Raw genomic sequence first — 18,373 nt, forward strand, 5'->3', positions numbered from 1 at the left:
TGTCATTTGCTGTGGTCCGTCCAGGACACACCTCGGTAACACCTTTTATTTTTCAAGACCAAAAATGCACGTACAAAAATAAAATCGTAGCATTTTCTGTCATTCAGATGTTTCTTATTACTGTTCTTCTGCTAAGGTAGTGGTACAGAAAAGTTATTCAGAAAAAGTGGAAGTTCTGTTAAAGTTAACAATCTTTTCTCATATACTCATATACCAGAGAGTGAAGCTTGTAGTGGAAACAGTTTCAATATCCCTTCATGCTAACAAGTTAACAAGAAATTTTCAGTTCCTTTCTTGAAACTTTTCAAGATCCTCATTTCATGGCAAATTTCCATCTGGCTGTACCACAGAAATAATTTTCTAAACATATCTGGGCTTCTTTTGAATCCAAAAAGGCAATCTTCCTAAATATGATATAAGAATACGTGATCCTAAAAGAATAAGATCAGCCTGAAAAGAACAATAGAAAACGTGATGCCCAGTGGCCTTCAGAGTTAAGATATTTGGCCATAAATCATGTAAGAAATTGTTAAGGCTTTCTGAGTACTGCATAGTTAGAAGAATGTTTCTGTAGACATTCCTTTAAATTATCTGTTAAACCTTGAATTAAAAAAAATAAATAAATAAAAGGCATCTGAAAGCATCTTGATCAACTGGAACAGCAATACTTTATTTGCTCTAGAAAGCCATCTCAATTAAATGTGTCAAGACATGAGATCTTTGAAGGAATGTAAATGTTCAAGCTGAGAATCACAGGAAGCCCACTGCTTGCAAATCAGTAGAAAAGTTTAATTCAAAGCTTCACGTTGCCTTGAAGTTGAATGAATACTGACAAGCCATTGAATTGTCCATACGCTATTAATAAAAGATATTTAAAAATTCTTTATGGTTTGGTCATAGATACTTAGCATCAATGATATGTTTTGTCAAGAATCATCTGTGTGCTAATTTGTTGGAAAAATTGTTGAAGAACTAGAAAGGGTGTAGTTAAAGATCATGAGCGTTTTATGGAGTGCTTTTCTGATGAAGTTCTTGAATCTGTAATATATATTCTCCAGACATTCTTAACACCCCTTTCCCTTCCTTGGATCATTTTACCTCTGTGTCCGAAAAACTAGAATTGCTTACTCAACAAAATGAAAATGATATCTGACTTTCAAACACATATTTTTCCTTCCAATTCATAATTCCATTAATTTGGAAGGTTTACATCATATATTCAGACACTGACATGCCTAGCTACATTTACTATTAAACGGTATAATAAAATTTACTAATGCTATTAAAGATAACTTTTAAAATATGAAAAAAGAGAGCTATTTATTACCACTGTGAATTCCTCTGTTATTGCCAACCCACATAAGTGGTATTAATTATTAGAAATTACTGAATTGCTCATAGCAGTTCTCTATTCTTTGTTGTTGTTTTTGTTGCTTATTTATTAATTAGGCCTTTGTTCTATCTTTAATATTGTCAGGTGTCTAAAACTGAGTTAAATTTCTGTTTTAAACTCAGTTAAATTCAGAAGTTGTTCCTGATTTTTTTTTTTTTTTAACCATGTTCAGGAAGCAACACGAAAAAGGAATTTATTATATACGAACTATTCAAAAACTGCAGTTGCAAATGCAGTTGACTTCAGCTACCAAGAAAAGTGACTTAATGCATTTTTTTACACCGATATATTTTTAGGTACTAGAAACACTTTCACCATTGTTGTAGGACTGCTATCCTGTGCATGCATTCTTTTATGGAAGAGGTCTTGACTGGTGGCTCTCTCTCCCAGAATCAGTGCCATGGGTGTTTCCTCTGACCTCTTCTCTTCTGTCTCTTCAACAAACTACTCAGCTTGTCTTGTATAACTGCAAAGATGGAGAGTAAGGGCAACGTACTAGTCTTGTTACACCATAACAGTTACACACTAACCCCTTTTACATCTGTTTTAAGGATACCTGGCTTTTGCAGCTGGAGTCATTCTTCAAGAAGACTCAATTTGAAAGCTAATAATGTTCCTGAGCAATTTAGGCTTTAGAAAGGAATGCCTTATTACAAGGGTTATTAGACAAATGAACCTAATGATGCAGTGCTTCTTATACATCTAACCTCAGAGACAATAAAATATGATCTTTGGCTATATTTGGATTATTTGATTGGAATGCATCTCCTCAGGTTTAAAATAAAATAAAATATCTGGCAGAAAGCAGTACAGAAGATGGAGCCAGACTCTTCTCAAGGGTGTTCAGTAGCAGAATAGGAGGCAATGGGCACAAACTGAAAGGGAAGAAATTCAATTTAAAAGTAATAAAATGCTTTTTCACTACCAAGGTGATCAAACAGTGGAGCAGGTTGTCCAGAGAGGTTGTCAAATCTTCATCCTTGGAGCTTTCCAGAACACAACTGGACTCGGTCCCGAGCAACTTGCTCAAGGGGACCCTGTTCAGAGCAGGGGGTTGCACTAGTTGATCTCCAGGAGTCCCTTCCAAAACTCAGTGGCTCTGCAATTAAGTGACTCTGTGACACTGTGATTCATCCCATTATGTCAAGGGTATTTTGACTCAAACTTTAGAATTATGGTCTTCGGAATACTTTGAGTTATAATGTTTCTATTGGAAACTGTTACAGCATTGAATATTGTCCAAAAGAATAACGAGTGAAGTTCATTGAAATATTTAGCAAAAAGTGTATTTTTTTAACGTTAGCTCTACAGAGAATTTTTTTCTTCTCTTTTGAGGCCAAGATGGCAGAGTTGTTGACTGCAGAGAGTGTTTGGGGATCTTCAGATGTTCTCATTATTTGTCCCCATTGTTTCAGGCAAGGGCACACTTCCCCACTGCACACGGGGGGAATTCATGTCAGTGTTCCTTAAATCTGTATCCTCCATCTTGTCCCTTTTTAGTCATAATCCATAATCTGTGTTTAAATTTCTGTATATGTGGAAAACTCAAATTATTAAATATGAAAAGTATTTGTTGAAATTAATATTCTTACTCACTCTGTTGAAAGTTATACCAGATGAATAGAGCTTTTCCATAATCCAGCTGTGATGGGGAATCACTGTTCTGTCTTCCTGTCTCTTTTTGGTTTTGCTTTTCTTACCAGTTGTGAATGGTAGAATGTTAAATCAGCCACGCCAGGTCAGACCATCTGGTCCCATATCCTCTGCTTGTGACAGAGGCCAGCAGAGGATGACTAATGAAGAACAACAGAATACCAGTATTTTCCCAAACTTTTCTCTCAGTGCCCAGTGAATGCCAAAGGTGGATCCACAGCTTTTATGTCCAGAAGCCTTGACAGACTAATAGATTTTATGCTGTTTATGCTCTAAATCCAATCCATTGACTAGATGCATTTCTCCTTACTAATAGTTCAGATAAATTGCCTTAAGACCACTGATCAAAGTACTTCCACCTTTACTTTACACTGAAAGACTATTCACTAAAGATGATTTTATTAATGTTCTCAAGTATAGGCATTAATATCCTGAAGCAGAAAGATTTATGAATAGAATATATGAACATTAAGAGGGACGTTAACCTACTGAGACCCTGAAATTAGCTATGAGCTCAAGCAGCCTGCTACAAAGAGACCAGGTTTTAATGGTAATAGATAAAAAGAATTTTACATAAAAACCTAAATATGCAGGGAAAAAAAAAAAAAAAAAAAAAAAAAAGAATAAGTAAAGACCAGGAAAATACAGACATAACATAGAAGATGCCTATTACATAATTTTGCAATTATATAAAGAGAAAGCAAAGTGCGTTTTAAAGAATAAAAAAAGGGAGGGAATAGATTAGAAAATCTTTCATAACTTACTTTAGTTCGCAAGTTTCAATCCACATTAGCAAATGGGAGCCTGTGCAGAACACACGTTCTGTGACAGAAGAATGCTATTCTGCTGCCAGACCCTTCTTTTATTATCTTAATCAGTAATAAAATTATCTAGATAAGATAGTGAGATATTAGAATGCCATTTTATCTTAAACTAAATAAGGTTACAATTATTTCTATTGGCTACTCAGCTGTGAAGCTGTTTTTCGTGAAAAACCCTGACTCATCTCACTTATTTCTTATGTTTCAAAGTTATCTAATTTTTTATTAGCCTAAGAAAAGCTGCGTTGAAATGAGCTGTGTGTACATTTACCTTGATACAGTAAACTACTGCTGTTGTATTATTCAGCATTCATTGTGTAATGGTTATCATATAATAGTCGATATATTATCTTACAGTAAGTGTTACACCTAGGCTTATTTACAGACTTATCATTAAGTGACAAATCTATAAACTTTTGCATGTTTTGACAGATATAAGGCATGTTCTACAGCACAGTTTTAGGATAAAGATTTTTCAAATGATCAAGGTTTCTAGAAAAGGTTAAACCATTCTTTTCTGATATCTAAGAAAACATTATTGGAAACTGAAGCACACATTTAGGTAATTATGATAGCGTTAAGACAATGTAAGTAGAAAATATAGGTTTGGAATTCTTGAGAAAGAGTAGCTCTGTAGATTTTGGTAATAAAACTCTTCCAGCCTTCTAGGAATGATCCTGATTTTTATGTTCATGCAAGTGCAGTATTCTCTTTGTTTTAACGATACAGCCGACTCTATCCTGTGTTTAGAGGGGCTGGGTTAAGATACGATTGGCTTCATGGAAATAGGGTTGTTACGATGTGCTGTCATCATGGCCCTTGTGTGAGGTAAATGGGCACCTAAATCGTAGTCTTCAAACTGATTGAAGGAGACAGCAATAGTTTTTGTTAAGCATTTTATGTTTATTACCTTGCTGTGACATGGACTTCCATTGCAATGACTTGCATACCTTTTCTATATAGAAAAGAAAAACCAAGCATGAATGTTATCAAGAGAGAAATGAATCTTCTTATGCTAGTTCTGTGTTTTGATGAGAGACATCATTCAGAATTATGTTTTGGAAGTTTACCATAAAAACAGCTCAGATCGATTCAACAAAATCCAATCTTGCAAAAAACCCTCTTACAGTAAAGGTGCCATGGGACCTATTTTATCAATGGGAATTGTTCTGTGTTTCTTAAAGTTAGACCCTTTCTGGAACAAACATTTTTACTGGTACTTGGCTGTACAGCACAACTCAATGATAATAAGTTTTAGGATTGTCAGGAACTCTGAATTTGTCTTGATTTTTTAAAGGGTTGGGAGCAAACTAATCTTGGCTTATTTCATTCTTCTTCCATCCCAGCTTGTAGAGAGCCTTGTCTCTTTTGCTCTGTTCCTTCTAATAATAACTTCTCACATCTTCCAAGTATGCCTTCTAGGCATCAAACCCCAACAGCATTCATCTACCACCTTGCTTCTGTTGATTCTTGTCCTACCCCATGCTGATGATCTACTAGTTTCTCACACAGTTGGTAGTGTGCCTGTTTCTTCATGCACTAAACACTAAATGGATGACTTTTCCTAGTTTACCCAGTTGTGGTTACTGGGGTTTGGTGTGATAAGGAAAGATAGATGAGCAAATGGAGAATGCCAAGCCTCTGGCTGGCAAGGTCCCTGCCCTGCTGTCTGTGGTTTTCCCCTCATGTGCTGGCTCCCCAGCCCTGAGGGAGCAGCCAGCCCTTGCTGATCCCTCATGACAGAGGGCATGCTGGAAAGAGAACAAGGAGTGATTTCTTTTCTATCAGATATTCCACTCCAGTTACATGGGCTTTCATTGGATAACACTGGATTTTTGGTATGCTAATATCCAGTGCAATGAGAACATAAGTAATGTTATAGAAGAAACATCTATGGCAATTCAGTTTTATCAAGCTGTAACACCAGACTATTCCATTTGTCTAGATTAAAAAAAAAAAATAAAAAAATTGCTATGTAAAAAAAAAAAAAAAAAGTTTGGTGCCTGTGTAATTGCTGGTCACAGAAGGGTAAAGAATGTCATTAGCCTTCTGTTACAATTCTTATGAATATAACCAAAATACTGTATATTACAATTGTTAATAATTAAATAAAATCATGTATGTTAGGTAACAAGAACCAATATAACTTAGTTTTTAAACATTTAAATACTACTTATCCTAGTCACAAACTTTCAACAACTCTGATTTAATATGCTCTTCAATTTATCTATACAGGAAGTAGGTTAAAAAATGGAAACAATAAATACATGCAAATATAAGCTTATGTTTTCTTTGAACCAGTCAGTTTATAATTTGCATCATGTTTTCCTAAGGAAGAACATATGGAAAAGAACACTTTTCAGTGCCTTATGAACATCAAACTCCTATTTTCTAATCCATAAGTAAATATAATGCTACATCTTAACTAGTTCAAATTTAAGACACTGGGAGTGTGAGGTTCTCTCCTATAAGAGGAAAGCTCTGTAGTTATTTAGAATATTATATTATGAATATACTCAAAAACATGCATATCCTTGTGAGACATACATGTATGCTTGAAAACACACATATCAATGTTGTGATTAAATGTTATTTACTTCAGACCAACTGAAGATACATTGTAGGACTCTACTCATATAGCACAGTTGGATATAATTCTCTGCAGGCATAAATGAGTGTAAATCTCTTGATAGAACTGGAAAAGCATTTATTTGTATCATCAAATAGTGGTCATAAATGATGCATTTATGTCGATGAATATACTTTGTAGGGAACCATGCCATTGTGCACACGTATCTCAAAATATATCTGAAACTGGAAAACTGCTGCAGTTTTCTGCAAAAGCTATTTCTTGTTAAGATTTTTTGATTCTGTCATTTGTATAACCTTTATTTTATTTTATTTTATTTTATTTTATTTTATTTTATTTTATTTTATTTTATTTTATTTTATTTTATTTTATTTCCTGATTTTTATGAATATTAATTCACTAGCGGCTATAATAATCTTGATCAGTAAATTTTCAATAAGTTTTAGAAAATAGTTGAAAATCAAATTTTAATTCTGAAATAATCTGAAATATGTTATGGGAAATGATATTCTATGGAGTGAAAATATTTGAAGAAACTTGTATCCAAATAGATTTTAACCTAAAATAATAAACCTATGTATTGACTGTGTGAATGAACATAATTCAAGGCATACTTTTTTTTTTTTCTTTTCAACAATTACAAATGCTGTAAACATTTGTATAAAATTATATTATTAAAATGACATTTATAATAAAAGATAAAGTAATTTTAAAATTTAAACATTATTTATACAGTAGTATGAAGATCATGCAAGTGGATAAAGCTGAATTCCAGTAAATTAAATAGTTTAGCTATTTGGCATATATTCACAGAGAAATAATGTGGATCAAAGCATCAGCGGCTGTCTCTGATTGATTTATAATATCCAAGTAGCTATTTCCTATATCTCCTATTTATTTTTTTCAGTTGGTGGTATTCAAATCTCATCTATACCGTTACTTTTGAAATAACAGCCAAGAACAATAAAAGCTTTACAAGAACTGTGAAAAACTCGGGAAAGTAATGCTTTTCGGATTTAGATTTAGAATACTGTAGCAGTCTGGCAAAAGACAAAATGGATTAGAAGAGTGCTTCCAGTTTAGCTTGGAACTGGTACCACTGTACCACTGGCTGAACTTTATTTGGATCAAGTTCTGTGTGCTGACTTTTCCTCTTCAATTAATGTTAGAAAGTGGAAAAATGGGAAAAGACATACCAAAAACCTCTGTTTTTTCCTGAATTTTTTTTTTTTTTTCTTTGAATTTTGCAATATGGTGAACTGGGGAGGAAGGTTGGATGTGAAGAACTGCTACTGAGATATTTTTGTCTCCGTAACTTTCTTGGTTCAGTTTATTGAGTGTTTATTACCTCCACTAACAGCACCTTTATTCCAAGATAAATGTCTTCAGATTAAAGAAATTTACCCACATTTGCAGTTCTTTGAATACACATGCCTGTACATATATATCAGATACTGAACACTAGAAGATCTTGTTTATTGTCAAAATTCATATATGCAAAAAAGCCTTTCAAGTTATGCAGGAGAAGGAAAAAAGTCTGTATGATTTTAGCTGCTAGCATTTGGCGAGACTAAAGGGAAATGAAACAAACAGATGTCCTATAAGCTGTCAAGACCTAATGAGTCTGGTATTAATCGACGTGTCTGGGCCAAGTACTCTCTAGAGATAGTAACAATAATTGTTGCCTCCAGATAGTCACAAGCCTAGTCTCTGCAATTTTCTAAAATTTTCAATTTTATTTTTTTTTTAATTAATCATTACTCTTATTATAATGCTGTCTGTAGATTTAAGCACCCACCCCTAATGAGGTGTCTCAACATGAAAAAAAGTTTTAGGGTTCTTTTTAGTGGTGAATAGGAGCTGATAGTTTAATTCTTTCTGCCCTGGAGGGTTGGTATGCCTTTGTATATTAAGAAATGCTAGTTTGAACAGATATGCTTGGAAACTTATATCAAAGTGTTGAGTCTCAGATTCAGGCTATTTCCTTGTATAAGGCTGTTCTGTAATTGTACGTCTTCCTTTCCATTGTCACCTGGTGGTTCAGTCAACTACCACTGCAGCTGACTGAGTATCTCAAGACGTCAGGAAGGTGAACGAGTAATATTTTCAGGGACAACAATCTCCTTTCCATTTAGGACTTTGGATATGAAGTGATATTAATTAATAGGTTTTTGACTTCTTCTGGTAGAGCACACCAATTTTTCATCTCTTATTTAACTGCTGTCAAGTCATGTATGTGAAAACCCATAGGCCTATTGGGGGGCTTAGATTTCGTACAGAAATCACAACATTACTGTATGGAAACCAGGTTCAGAACAATTGCAATCACAGATATAACATGCACAGGAATTAGAAGTATCTATCTATCTATATATATATATATATATATATTTAAATGTACTCTTTTGTATGTATCATTACCGTAGATGCATATGAAGTTCTCAGTGACAGTGCTGTCTTTTTCAATAAAGAAAATATTTTAGCTTTTTTTTTTGCATATAAAATGGTTGACAAATGTGTTCAATCATTTAATAAAAACAAGCTGGTTCTAAGTTTTTAAAATAAGACTCAAAATGTCTGGCACTAGAAAAAAAAGCCATGCACAGAAACTGGAACATTTCTGGAAGTTTGTGGTATTCTTTTGGGTTTTCACTCGGAGGGACTGGTAAACAGAATCTGCTCTCTGATTGCTTTGAAGTAAAATGGCTCCGCTCTCCTTCAAATAGGCCCCAAACAGACATTTGAATTTAACTGTGCAAATGTAAGATGCTGCTAGCCATCCATTGCTCGTTCTCAGACAGAAGAAGGACATGTCCCTTCCCTAAAGCTCTGTTAGGAGCCTGAACCTATTTTTTAAACTAGGGCAGCTGTTCAGTTGGCCTGAAATAAATAAAGGGATGTTTGGACAGACCTCTTTTGAAGAGAAAAGTTGCTAGTGACAAACAGTTGAGGATGGAGTAGTCTTCAAAGGCACAGTTTCTTGCAAAATAGACATCAGTTGGTGGCTATAAGTCTAAGAGTGTTACAAAGCTCAGAAAAGTTATAAATAATTTCAGACTCCAAACTACAGAGTACTTCTGATTTGTTAAGTGGCTGATAGTATTAATTAACCCTGCGCTGCCAGCTGCTATAACTTAAGCTTTATAGAAAGGAAAAAATAATTTAAACAAATTGACATTTTAATTAAACATTTCCAGGTTCCTGTTCTGAACAGTTTTTGACTTTTCCTCATATTTTCCTTCCTTATTCCATTCCAGGACTAACATCCTGATTGCCCTGAAGTCCAAACATTGAGTGCCTTGCTGAAGACTATATGAGTGTGCTGACAGTTCTCAGCTTGGCCATTCATGTTGGAATCAATTGGTCGAAAAAGTTCTTGAACTCTGGAAGACCATCTTCTAAAAAGAATAAGTTTTAGCTTTTCCTGATGCTACTTTATTTTTTTATTTATTATTTTTATTATTATTATTTATTATGCTATGCTATTATTGCCATTATCCTTTTTGCCTTATACTTTCCTCATTAGTTCATAGTTGTTTCAATATCCTGTCTGAACAGACACTGAAGCAGAATTGCTGATTTATGCCTGATTAGCCTTCAACTGATTTTCATTTGTTAAATCTGACTGCAAAGTACCACATCTATTTTACTTCTAATTGCAGAACATGTGACTCTGGCGAGAAGCAAGTTTCTTTCAAAGTGTATTTCTTGAAAGGAACATGCCATTTGCTTGGCCAAAATGAATTAGTAGAAACCAACAAACAGGGAAAAATTTACACCAACTTCAAATCACACGGACAGTTTATAAAAACAACTTCAGAAATGCAGGTTTAAAGTCCGCCTATCCTAAAATGTCTCCCTATTTTGAATAACTACTGGGGAGCAGAGAGATAATCTTTCACTCTTTGCATGTGTGTTTTACAAAGTATATCCTATTTTGAATCAGATTGGAAAGATTTTTCTCTTTCCATTGATCTGTGCCAGAATCCAATTATAGAACACATCCTAGTAATGGCAATAAATAATAGTTATAAGATGAGGGAGAGGAATGGGAAGGCATGCTACAATTTGTTGTTGCCAAATACGACCCTTTAACATGAAGTCTGCTTATTCTCTTTAAAGTGACATTTCAAAGGTTTTCTTTCCCATTTACAACTGAAGAATTAGTATACTTCTAGCATCTTGGTGCACTTGAAATTTAACTAAATGAAGCATATTTTTTAAACTTCAACCACATACTCCTCTTCTGAATAAAATATCTGAAGCATATAAGGAATGAAATTCTGACCACTTTGAAGTCCCTTGGAAAATTCTCTTTGTCTCTTACTGAAGCTAGGATTTCACCCCAAGTGACTGAAATATTAAACTATTCTAAATTGCATTTTAGACAGAAATCTTTTTGTGGAGGAAGTCAGATTGCAATTTTACATCATTATCCTGTTTTAAAATTTAAAGTAAATACAAGCCGGCATCCTGGTCAAACTTGCTAAAGAACAGATTATTCTCTTCAGCTTTTCTAACTAGTTACAGAGGACTGAGACCCAGTACTAAGTTTCAAAATCTTTACAGTGAAAACAGCCACGTAGGGCTCTGTGCTCATGAGACTGTACAGAAGACTGTGTGCGGAGGAACTTCTGTGAAGAGGTACTAAAGTTACTGGCTGCATCAATAAAAAACCAGCAAGTCCAACAGTCTTGATTTCTGAAGAGTCTGTTTGTCTAACAGACTGTATTGCTGACCTTAAATTAGAAGCGTGAGGCTTTTCACTGCTGATTACAGCCCTATTGCAGAATAGGGATGGGGCATGCTAACAGCATTTCTTTGTGCACGTCCAGTGCTGGTTTGTTTGCCTCCATTTATTTGCTATCAATTCACTTTTAATCAATAAAATGTGCTTGCTTTCTGCTGATGATCACCCACAGCATTTAAAATTTGTGGGAGCTGATACTAATTCTACAGACATAATGAGTTCTGTGTTAGAAGGGATGCTTAGTAAAGTCAGGGCCATCAAACTGATGACTTCAGATACCTGCTGTCATTAGGACTCAGAAATATCAGCAGTTTTCATGGGGTTTTGGTGTGGTTTAGATTACCTGGTTTTAATTCTCCTTCCCTTTCTTGTGTCTGACAGAATATAACATGGGTACAGAAGTGATAGCTTGTCTTAAATAGTTATAAGGGCATCCAGCCATGTCGAGGTTACAGATTTTTTTTCTTACTGTGGAAGTAAATGGCAGCATTTCTGAAAATGCACAGAATAAAATATTGAATACACACATAAGACAAAAGATAGCAGGGATCTTCAGAAAGAGGGTGAAGAACACAAGATGTGTTCTGTCAAGAAAGGTGATTTGTGTTTCCAGATCAGATCTGCAAGGATAACATGTTCTTCATTAAACATCCAGTCCAAAATTCCTTTCAACAGAGAAATATAATGTAGACCATACCCAATAACATAATGCACAAATAAGCATGACTAGAATAAGCAAAACTGATAGATGATAAGTATATCATCTCTATATAGTTCAAGTTTATGTCTGAATGTTTATGTGATACGGTAAATATGCAGCCCTTGTGCAGGTGAGCACAGATGATCCAGAATTTTAATGTCATTATCCTTTTGTTGCTCTTGCTATGTTGTAAGGGAACATACTGTATAGTCTAATTTTCATTATCAAGTTCACTACCCCCGTCTTCCTTAGTTCCTGTGATATTTCTGTGGCTTTTCTGTCTAACCTTTAGTAGGGCATTGTACCATACATCTGCCTCCTTTTGTTTCTTCTCGCCCTTTCACATTTCCATTACACCTTGAACAAAAAGCCTTAATGAGGTGGAAGCTGTTGTGTGCCTCATATCTGTAATCAGAATGCACAACCTGTACCTGAAGTTTGCTTCTTTATTTTTTTTGAGTGTCTGATTCTGATTACAATGATTTCAGACTCTAGCAGAAACTTTGACTTTTGGTACGTTGGTTCAGAGTTGGTTCACTGTGTTAGGTGTACAACTGGTGATCCTCAAAGTACTTCTAAGTGATCCAGCTGCCCCACCTGCTTTTGTAGAGAGGCAGAGTAGAAAGTGAATTGATGTGCTCTGGATTGTGATGTTAGGCTTGAAAATGCAACAGATGAAAGAAAAAGGATGTGAAGAAGCCTACAAGTGCTAATGTATATTCCTATTCCTACCTGATGTTCCTCATGCTGCCATTTTGATGCTATTTGTGATGATCTGCATCAGAATTGTTTCGTGTACCTCAGCAGTTTGACGGCATGTAACGGGCAAGCTGTCATGCTCATGCCTGTTTCTAAATCTGCTGTTTTTACTGACATGCTTTACTGTTACTTTTTTCCTATGATTTCTTGTATTAAGACATATTTACTAAACTTAGGCAGTGTACACACACACACACAGTTTTCTAAACCTACATACACACAGACATACCATTTTCCGGAGTTGTTTTAAACTGTAGAGTCCATGAGTCTCACTGCAAAGTTCTACAGGAAGACTACCCAAGTCTGCACTTGAAGGGAGACAGTCTCCCAGCCAACTGAAGGAATTTTCCTTCCTATTCTCTTGTTCTAATGACTTGTCCAGGGACTGGCTAGCTTCTTCCCCCTGTTAAAGACAATGCCTGATTTGTGTTGTGTTTACCTCCAGGGCATAATGGATATTTTTATTAGAATTTTTATTGAGATTCCTTTGCCAGTTCTTCATATTTCGGGGAAAGAAAAGTCTGTAGAGGAGACTAAAAGAATGTGTGCACAGATTTTATATTAATTATTGCATGTCAAACTTTAAGATTCTGTCGGGTAATGAGTGGAAGTCTGATGCTTTTCCAAAATGTTTTCCTGCTTCTGAGATGAACAAAACTGGTCAGGAGGCCTCAGGAGATCCGTCTTAAAAGTTTTCTGGCATTCATATCTTCTGTCTTTGATAGAAGTGCCACTGGGACAGCCATCCCCACAACATTTTGGCACAACCAGTCTTGGCTTTGTCTAAAGGAGCTTCTTGAATAGTAAAAAAATGTGTGGAGTACCAAGTTTTAAGAATCAGCCAATGTTGAGAGTCAGCGAAATTGGCATAATTTATAAGGAGCTGCCTCACATTCACAGTAATACTATTTAAATTTATTTTCCACAGCTCAACACTGATGAATCTAGAGCATAGACCTTGTCACACCTGTAAATTAATGGGTTTTAGTAGATCCCTGGTTTAACTAGTGTAATTTATGTTTCTGCATTTTCAGCTTGTTGTTTTTTTTTATGCAGATGCAAAATTCTTCCCATAAAAATCACTAATCTCACCTTGCTCTGAAAAATACTGCTTATTCTCCTTGGAAGTGTGGAGCTAAACACATCTCTTTCCCTGTCTGTCCTTTAGGTCTTCTTCTGCTTAAAACAATGGTTTGCTGTAATCTTTGCTTATTTCTTTATTGCCTAAGCATAACTGAAATAAAATAAATCTTCTTCCTGTGCTTCTTGAATGAGGAATACAATATCTTGTAATGGATTACTTGGGCCCTAACTTCAATTGCCCTAGTCCAGGTCAGCAGAAATTGATTTCTACTCATAAATTTTGTGGTGAATTTGTTATTCTTTATAATGTGAGTTATATTTTTTCTCCTTTGCTCTCACAAACAACAGTATCACTTAGTGTATCAGGAAAATTTCAGTGATCCTCCTTGAAAACAGGTTTCTTGCCCTTCCTAGTTCCTAATGACAAGCTGTTCCAAAACATAATCTTACAATTTTGGGCCTAACATTATTTAGATTTTCATTGAACAAAATTATTCTTGTGCCAACATTTTATTTAACTAATAAATAAAAGTAAGTTGGCTATTAAGTCAGGTTGCCTTACACATCTTTCTTACAAGAACTTAAATAAGAACCTATCCTAACCTACCTGTTTCTGCCTAATTCTTTCCTGACTATGAGTAAAGGAAACTGCACTGGAGTTTCTGCTGTATACCAGGACAGCCAGAACTGACAAAAGGATTAAAAAAAAAAAAAAAAAAAAAAGGAGAGAGAGAGAAAAAGAAAAAGAAAAAGAGAGAGAAAAGAAAAAAGAAAAAAGAGAAAAGAAAGAAAAGCAATGTTTAGTCAACATCAGACTACAGGCTGTCAATTTGAGACAAATGCAGTGTTAAGATGCAGCAGTAGCTAAGACTATACCTCATGGATATGGGGAAGTTCTAACGCTGTTGCACAAAGCACCGGTGAATTGTCTATGCTTGATTTCAGAATGCATGTGCTTGCTGTTCACATTACATTTCAATCTGTATTTAAAGGTAATCTGTTCTCCTTGTGAGATGTTCTCTCTATGGTGGCATACCTATTGCTCTGATTTGTGTGATTGGGGCAAGCATTTTCACCACATGCAAATGTAGGCGATGAGTGAGCAGAGGTGTCAGTATTCATCTCACCTAATTGATGGACTGAAGGTGGAAGCCGTCTGTCTAAAATCTTCTCTAGTCAATGGGGAGCGAGAACTCTTTTCATGTACTGTAAAGGCAAATCAGCCTCCTAACACAGGCACTCGATGCGATGATTTGAATACCCTCCTTTCTGCCTTCAGCCATCTTTATTAACATGTTTCTACTTTGTATAAGAATTTATTTGTTCAGTGTCCAACTTGGTGTGAAAAGGCATTTGCTAGGTGTGTCTGCTAACTCATAAAAAGTCCTGATCCTAGCTCCAAAAGACTTACAGCCTTTAAGGAGTGGGAAAGAGGGACATAAAATGATGCCTGTGTGATGTTATCTACTTACAGGCACAGTCAGTTTTAGAAGTGCTTCAGTCTTTCTAAGGTTAGGGAGCTGATCTTTAAAGTCCTTATGATTGTGTAGCTGAAATTAAGCACATGTAGTTATTATTAAAGTAATGTGCATAGATGAATGTTTGCCAGGTCTTAGCTTATGAGAATATTTGTTGCATATGTATGTTAGGACTGCATCCTGATCAGAGACTGAGAGAGTTCTAAAGAGAAAGAAGTGCTAGGGATGACAGTACTCCCTTCTTTTGTCACCATTTGTTGGAGAAACAGGCTTCTGTATATACATATTACAGATTTTATTAGCAACAATTTGTATCTTTCTGCACAAAACCTGTAATTGTCACTTTGTCTTTCTTCATGCACTATTTTAATAATGCATGGTTTTCACATTCTGCCCACCAACTTAATGTTCTCAATTTATTGAGAAGTCCCTTTGTGTCATTAATTTTTGGACCATCGAGGAAGGACTTGTTGTAAAGTGCTACATTCCCAAACAGAACAGGTACCTGTAAGTCTGCTTCTGTGCACAGAGATTCCCAGAATCACAGAATGGCAGAGGTGGGAAGGGACCTCCAGAGCTCATCTGGTCCAACCTCTCTGCTCAAGCAGGGTCACCTCGAGCAGGTTGCCCAGGACCATGTCCAAACACATATGGATCATTCTTCAGGTGTATTTCCTGACAAGCTGTAGCATTTCTATTTGAAAGTACATTTGTTGCTTGGAACTTTAAAGAGCTGTTTATCATTGCAAAAGCTCCGTATTTTGAATCTGTAAGTGTCTGTGAAAGAACCAGATAACCACACTTGGGCATGTTAAAAATCACTCATTCTCACTTATTTACTGGATTTTACTTTATTGGATCTAGAACAAATATTTTTGAAGTACTCAATTTTCAAACACAGAAGCTGAAAGAACTAGGAAAAAAAAAACAAAACAGCTGCATACACTTATAAAATAATCAGTTCCATCTTTCTATCAGCATTAGTAATAGTTTCTGTAAGATGCTCTCAGCTCAAGTTTAAACAACTGCAATAACTTAGATCCTACCACTTCCTTCAGGAATCAGCCCACAGTCGGCTGGAAGCTCTCCTGTAGAAATGTTCCCAGTCCGGGACATCCTTTTGCTGCCACAGGTCCATTGACAAATGCTTCACATATTCTCTAAAAAGGGGACACACCAAAGAAGTCAAAGTGTAGCTATGCTGTACACAGCAGTATTAATAAAGTTTAAAAGGGACATTGTGAACTTCTGTACTGATTCCCCCTGTGACTTCTCTTTCCACAGAAATATGTGAGTAAAAAATGCACATAGGAAAAAAAGAGAAAGCTTTGTGAACTCAAATTGCCATCTGTCTCCTAGGTTGTGTTCTTTCTCACCTCATCACTTTTATATTTGGCAACCTAAATGTAGTTCACAATTGTGCTTGCGTGTAAACCAGAGGAAAACCCAAGGTATGCTTCTCCTCAAAACTCCACAGTAACATAAGCAAACTTTACCAGTAAAAAGAATTGGCTTTCTCTGTGCTGCATACTTTGTTCACAGTTTATCTAGAGTTAAGTGTGCTTGGAAGAGGGTTGCAGTTCAGGTATATCTCTCCGAGATAGTCTCAGTTATTCTAACTCACCCGCAGTACCATTAAGCAGTAAAAACTCTGTTTAGTCTTCAGTCTAAGCATACCAAAGCAAGTATGTGTGCAAACTCCACTCTTGCTGGCTGTGTGATCGCTGCTTTCCCTGTATATACAAAGTTAGTTGGAAGCTAGCCAAACAGCCTAATCCAAATCCTTCTGAAATTAATTAAATGGATTCTAGTCACTGACATAAACTTTGGATGAAGCTGTGCTACTTTCTGCCTTCGGTAGTCTTTAACCTTCCTTTGTGTTTATAAGGTAATATGCACTGTGTGAAAATGTTGCTGTTAAAAAAAAAAAAAAAAAAGTGTAAAATGAAGTAACAGTTGAAACAAAACTCTGTACGTTTCTAGATGCAATCCATATGTTAGATTCTGTTAGCAATCTCATTGGCATAGACACTGTGAAGAAGTGGCACTGTTTCTGGATTTACTGTGATAACACTGAACAGATTTATTTGAAGCTGAAATGGGGTAGATCAAACTCTCATAGTTAGTCATTTTAAATTGAACTTGAAGGTTAATATTAGGTATCTTGACTAGATGACTTCATATCAGATTGGATGAACTTTTCTAAATTACGTTGGTGCTGAAAATAATCCATGCTCAGTATTTCTAGAAATTAGATCTTATTATCACAGTTCTTAAAACAGCTTGGAGAACATAGTATGAGGAAAAATAACTATGAAAACTTCAGCTTCAGTGCCTTAAGCATCTGCAGAAAAACTGAAGATGAGACCAATAGCATGAAATTAAGACATGGGAGTCCTTACTGATTCACTAACTTGAAATACACTGAGGTTTCTATAACAGTTCTACCAAAGTAATGTTTTCTTTAGCTTATTTCTTTTTATCCTGTGTTAGCATAGCAAGTAGCAGAATGTTGCTTTTTTCCATGCTAAAAGCTCTTAAGTATTACAGTAAGGCAATTGTATACATCAGCTGTTGTTAAGACATTGTTTAGCTCCATATCCCCTAAATTGTAGGTGTATGTAGAACATGTATTTGTCTTCATGGTTTTATTATAGAAAGTAAAGAGGCTTGGAATGTATAAAATATAATTGGTCATCTGAGGCACGTTACTGGCTGCACCCCCTGTGCACACCTCTATTTCCTCCATCCACTTCTCCAGACAAAGTTCATTATTTTGCTTTGTTGCTTTCCTTGGTTTACAAGACATAGCATATCCCTCGTGTTCATTTGCACAACAAAAAGACCATTTTTTAAATTACCTATGTGTATTGATAACATTATCTGACAGTTCTAATACTGAAACTGCAAGGCGAACACTGTGTACATTGTGCATGCAGAGATACATAAATAATAAAATACAGTTTTGTTATGAATGGCATTTTTTTTATCTTTTCTTGTAGTGCTTGTTGTTTGTCTGGTTTGGTTTGGTTTTGTATCCAGGATTGTTCCAACTTTTGTTTTTAATCCCATCCCACTCTGATCAGGCTACACCAAAACCCACTGAGAAATGCATACATTTCTGTTAATGCTTCACAGTACCTTCG

At 35.5% G+C, this 18,373-nt stretch overlaps 1 protein-coding gene across 2 annotated transcripts in view; it reads left to right on the forward strand.

Annotated features, from left to right (window-relative positions):
* TTC29 (tetratricopeptide repeat domain 29) overlaps positions 1–18,373 on the forward strand; it is a 372,975-nt gene that overhangs the window by 57,033 nt on the left and 297,569 nt on the right. The window lies entirely within an intron of this gene.

Source organism: Aythya fuligula, chromosome 4 (genome assembly GCF_009819795.1).
Source record: "Aythya fuligula isolate bAytFul2 chromosome 4, bAytFul2.pri, whole genome shotgun sequence".
Lineage (NCBI taxonomy): Eukaryota > Metazoa > Chordata > Aves > Anseriformes > Anatidae > Aythya > Aythya fuligula.